Source organism: Penaeus chinensis, chromosome 7, assembly GCF_019202785.1.
Source record: "Penaeus chinensis breed Huanghai No. 1 chromosome 7, ASM1920278v2, whole genome shotgun sequence".
NCBI classification, from domain to species: Eukaryota; Metazoa; Arthropoda; class Malacostraca; order Decapoda; family Penaeidae; genus Penaeus; species Penaeus chinensis.
In genome coordinates, this window is record NC_061825.1 from 27,408,482 (window position 1) to 27,414,850 (window position 6,369).

Below are 6,369 nucleotides of genomic sequence, written 5' to 3' on the forward strand. Positions count from 1 at the left end.
TCTCGGTGTTGTTGTTCAATGCAATTGTTGTCATTAGCGTTGTTTGCGTTTTCTTCTACTTCACTTTCTTCCTTTGTTGTCTTCATCGTGTCCATGAGTATTGTTTGTTTGTATCCTTTTCTATTATTGTGGTGTTTATTATTGTCATTTTTTTTTTTTTTCTTATCGAATTTCTTTGTTCCATTCCTCGTCTTTCCTGTATTTCTTAATCTTCTGTTCCTATTAGATTTCTTATCCCTATTCTGCTCCTTATTAATCACCATTATCATTTCTTTAAAGCAAATTCACTTGCCATTATTTCCAACTTGATTCGCATCATCAGCTAATTGACGGAGGCCATCGGCGCGGGCGTGGGTGCTCGGGCGTGAATGGGCGGTTGGAATTGAGGGCCATAATCGTGGGCGTGAGAAATATTGTGACCATATCGGTGATGCTGATAATGATAGTTATGATACAAGTGATAATGATATGGAAGATAACAACAACAGCAAGACCAACAGCATTAGCAGCAGCAAAAACAATAACAATGATGATAGCAGAAAAAAGAACATGATAATGGGAATAATTATTATGGTGATAACAAGAAGAGTTTCAACAGTAACCGATGAGGGTGATAGACTAAAGTGATGATAATGGTAATGGTGATAATAATGACAATAATGATGATAATGATGTGATGATAGTGATGATGATTACAATAATACTAAAGATGATACTGATAATAATAACAATAATGATAACAACAACAATAATAATGATGACAACAACAATGATAATAATAGTAATGATAATAATAATTATGATAATAATATCCTTATATTTTCCATTATTATTATCATTACAGTTATTATCATTATTATTATTATCATCATCATTTTTATCATTATCACTATAATTATCACTATAATTAAGACACTAATAACAATAATGACAATGATAACAAAAATGGTAATAATAATAATAACAATGTTAACGAAGATGCTGACGGGGACAAAGAAACCGATGAGAAACAAAGGACAAATCTCATCCTGCAACAACACCGCAAGGATTCAGTTGCAGGAGAGATCTTCGGCTCAAGACATCCTTTGTTGCAGACGCGCACGCACGCACTCCTTCGCGGTGCATGTGGGCGTCCTTCTATTGTTCGAGGTGGGGGGAGATAGGGGGGAAAGGGGGAAGGGGGTAGAGGGTAAAAAGGGAGGGAAAGGAGAGGGAGAAGAAACATATAGGAGGGAAGAGGGAAGGAGAACGAAGGAATGGGAGATAGAGAGAGGGATGAGATTGCAGGGAAGGGTAAGGAGTGGAGGGGGGAAGGGATAGAGGAGGGGAGGGAGAGGGATAGAGGAGAGGAGGGGTGAGGGATAGAGACAGGGAGGGGGAGGAATAGAGGAGAGGAGGGGAGAGGGAGGGATTGAGGGGGAGAGGGTAGAAAGGAAGAGAAGGGGAAGGGAGAGGGAAAGAGGAGAGGGAAGGAAAGGTGAAGAGGAGGGGAGGGGGAGGGGTATAGGAGGGGAGGGGAGGAGGAGAAGAGGGGGGGGGGACTTAGCAACATGGTGTTTGGTGACGACAAATCCCTTTATAGCCCGAGATTGTGGACGATGCTTAGAGAATTATTAATCCTATTATCAATTATCATCATATTTATTTTAATTTTCTTAATGTTTTTGTCATGAGAGCGGCGACGTTAATAGTGTTGTTGACAGCGACACTAATCCTGTTAACGATCATGAATTGCATATTGATGATGATTATAATAATAATAATAGTAATAATGACGATAATAGCAATATTTTTCTAATGCTAAGGATACTAGTAGTGGTAGTAATCATAAAAATGATAATGATGTTAATGATAATAATGTTAGCGGAAATAACAATGATAATGATAACAATAATATCAACAACAATAATAATGATAATCGTAATAATAACATCAAGAATAATGATAATAATAATACTAATAATATTGATAACAATAATAATAATAATAACAATAGTATCAATAATAAAAATAATGATTATGATAATAATGATAATAATAATGGAGTGATATTAATAACTATGATAATAATAACAACAACAATGATAATAATAACAATGATAATAATAATGATAATGATAATTATAATGATAAAAAAATGACAATAATAACAATACTAATAATAATGAAAATAAAGATTATAATAATAATAATAGTAACAATAATAATAATAGTAATAATAGTAAAAATAATAATAATAGTAATAATAATGATAATATTAATAATGATAATAATAATAATAATAATAATAATAATAATACTGATAATAATAATAATAATAATAATACTGATAATAATAATAATAATAATACTGATAATAATAATAATAATGACATAAATAATAACAATACAAATCATTTTTAAAATTCTAATAAAAATGATGATAAAACAACAATTATAATAATGATGATGATAATGATAATAACAATAATAATAATGATAATAATGATGTTGATAATAATAATATTAATAATAATAATAATAATGATAATAATAATAATAATAATGATAATAATAATAATAATAATAATAGTGATAATAATAATAGTAATAATAATAATGATAATAAAACAAGAAGAAGAACAACAACAACAACAACAATAATAATAATAATAATAATATCAATAATAATAATAGTTATGATGATAATAATACTAATAATAATAATAATAATAATAATAATACTAATAATAATAGTAAGATAATAATAGTAATAATAATAATAATAAAATAATAATGATGAAAATGATAATAATAATAGTAATAATAATAATGATAATAAAACAAGAAGAAGAAGAAGAACAACAACAACAATAATAATATTAATAATAATAATGATAATGATAATAGTAATAACAATTATAATAATAATAATCATTATTATTATTATATGATAATAATAATAATAATGATAATAATAATAATAATAATAATAATAATAATAAAAGTAATAATAACAACAACAATAATAATAACAATATTAATTATAGTGATAATAGCAGCAATAACAATTATAACAATGATAACTATAATAATAATAACAATAATGATTAAAAAGATAGTAATAACAACAACAAGCAGAATAACTATACTACCAACATCAAAAGCCCTTCTGCAAAAGTTGAGAGTAACGGCGCTCCGGAGAAAGAAAGAGTGACGCCGTTTTTAATCCCCAGTGATAATAAACCTCGTGGCGATGCATTGGGTCACTGATACCAGCTCCTTCTTGCGGCCACAGACAGTCATGTGGTGACTCCACGACCTGCCTCGGTGTTTTGTGGTGTGGACGAGAGCCAATGATGCGACGAGAGTGATGCGGCGTCATGGACAGTGGTGAGGAGGATGTGGTGATGTGTTTGCGTTGGGTGGTGGGAGCCCCTGCGACGTGCTCAGGAGATGAACGCAATGCAGTTTGGTCAACTGGGATGTGATGATGTGTTTTCGTGAGGTGAATGGCCCCCCAGGAAGGTGATGAAGAGGCGAAGGCACTGCAGTTCAGCGAGCAGGGATGTGATGATGTGATATTGTGATGACGTGTTTTGGCGGGGCCCCGCGAGCCCCAGCAAAGGCGCCTGCTGGCTTTGGGAGCAAAGGCGTGTCTCATAGTTGGGAATCAAAGGTCCCATTCTCCTGCCCTGTATAAGGAGAGAAGGAGGGGAAAAAAAGAGCCCGGGATCTTTTTGATCAAGCTACTGGAGCCTATTAGACGGAAAAATCGTTAGTGGAAGACAGACAGCCGAACAATGAAGACAGAAAGATGACAAAATGTGTAGAGGGACACCAGGTTTTTTTCTTCCTCTTTCTCGATTTCCTGCTCTTGATTTCTGTATTTTCTTTTCAACTCGCTGTGTCTTGCTCGGATCAAACCTCTGCGCGTCCCTTCCCGGCGAGAAAGCGGTTCCTAACCTTTATATAAGGAGAGAGAAATAAGATAAAGACCAAACGGACTTGGCGATATCAAGTGACTAAGCCTAACAAATGACGAAAGGAAGAGAGAAAAAGCGGCGGCGCATTTCCCCATCTTGCAGTATCTGCCACCCCGCGTCCTCCGCCCTTCGGCTGGCCCAAATTAGCCGCCATCTTCTTTTCCTGCGAAAAATAAGGCGGGGAAATGTGTCGCTCCCGCACGCAAGGCCCGGCCTCCTCCCCGGTCGATGAATCATTACCACGTCGAAGCAATATCAGTTGGGAAGCCTTTTGACTCGGCGGCCGATTTACCCGTGGGATATGGCCGCTTGCAGAAGGGAATGGCGTGGGTGCAAGGGCCATGCGTGCGCGGGGCGGGCGCGGGCGGGCCGGCGACGAGCGGCGGCCCGGAGCCCCGCTTCTGGGCGGCGGGTGGCCTTGGCGGGTGTGTCAGGGCGGAGGGATAGAGGAACCTTCCGTGTTAAACAAACTCCTGCCAGACTCTCTACCGACCTCCCTCCGCCGCGGATGTAACGCGCAGCACAGTTGTCATAAGAGGAAGTCTCGATTTAGTGTGTCTCATCCCACAGATGTTATTTTCACCGGCGCTCCATTGTAGACATGCCGGATAGAGGCTTTACTTTTTTTTAGTCGCATATTTTTTTTTTCTTTTTTCGCTTTTCCTGCGTGGGGGAATGGCTTTGTGGATTTCGCTGGAATTCTTTTTTGGGGCATTGTGCTCGGGGACGAGGGAATCTTGCAATAATATTACTGTTTTTGTAATATCCGCTGTCTTATGGTCAAGCTGAGGTCGAAGAAACTGTTTTCAGTAAAGAATCATAAAGGCTTATTATACGTAAAGATCAAGATTAATATCTCTATCTACATATTGATTCCTTTGTATATTAATTTTATAGATATCAACGTTCTGTTCATCTGCCCTTGAGTTTGTTTTAAGTAATGAACACTCATTAAGCAAGTCATTTTTCCTTTCTCTTTTCCTCACCTCCAACAATGTCACATGAAAAAAAAAAAAAAAAAAAAAAAAACGCAAATAGTAATACCCACCACCCGGCTTTATCAAAGAGAAAAAAATCTTTGTTTTTTTTAATACGAGTTGCAATAGGCTTGTGTAGGCCTATCTGCATTTCTTTTCTTTCCTCTCTCTCCTCTTGATATTTCAATTCTATGCCATTTTCATTCCGGTCCTCGCGTCTTTCCTGTTCCTTGCGAGACAAAAGAGATCTGTCAATCTGAGACAATGCCACAAGACGCTGGTCTCGGGGCCGGCCTCACGAACATACGGCCACTAATCAATATAGAATGATGAAAAAACAGACTTGTGGTGGAGTGTGTTTTGTGGTGGCCGTGCCTCTCCCTCTCCCTCTCCGCCTCTCTGTCCCCCTCTCTTTCTCTCTCTCTACTAGTTTATTTGTACAAATTATATATATATATATATATATATATATATATGTATGTAGGTGTGTGTGTGTGTGTGTGTGCATGTGTGTGTGTGGGGGGGGGGGGGTGCGTGCGTGCGTGTGTGTGTGCGTGTGTGTGGTGTGTGTGTGTGCGTGTGTGTGTGTGTGTGTATGTGTGTATGTGTATGTGTGTGTGTGTGTGTGTGTGTGTGTGTGTGTGTGTATGTGTGTATGTGTATGTGTGTGTGTGTGTGTGTGTGTGTGTGTGTGTGTGTGTGTGTGTATGTGTATGTGTGTGTGTTGTGTGTGTGTGTGTGTGTGTGTGTGTTTGTGTGTGTGTGGTGTGTGTGTGTAGTGTGTGTGTGTGTGTGTGTGTGGTGTGTGTGTGTGTGTGTGTGTGTGTGTGTGTGTGTGTGTGTGTGTGTGTGTGTGTGTGTATGTGTGTGTGTGTGTGTGTGTGTGTATGTGTGTGTGTGTGTGTGTGTGTGTATGTATGTGTATGTGTGTGTGTGTGAGTGCATAAACGGTATATATATTGACACAACCTCAGAGTAGAGAGCACATTGGATGAGTGTTGGAGACAGAAGTGTTAGCGCAGGAGTTGATCTCTGGCTGACAACTGGGCATATGGCCCAGCCTTGATGATGATACTAATAGTATAACTAATGATGATGAATAGAGCAATAATAAAAACAATAATAATGAAGACAATAACAAAAAAAGCATTGCTAGTATATTGCAATCAACATAACGATCATCATTATGATTATTATCAAAGCTATTATTAGTAGTACTATCATTATTATCATCTATAATTATTAACCTGTTTATTATTACTATTATCATTATAATTATTAACCTGTTTATTATTACTATTATCATTATAATTGATATTACTGTTATTATTACTATTATTACTATCATTATTACTATTATCATTACTATTATTACTATCATTATTATCATTATCATTACTAGTATTACTATCATTATTATCATTATC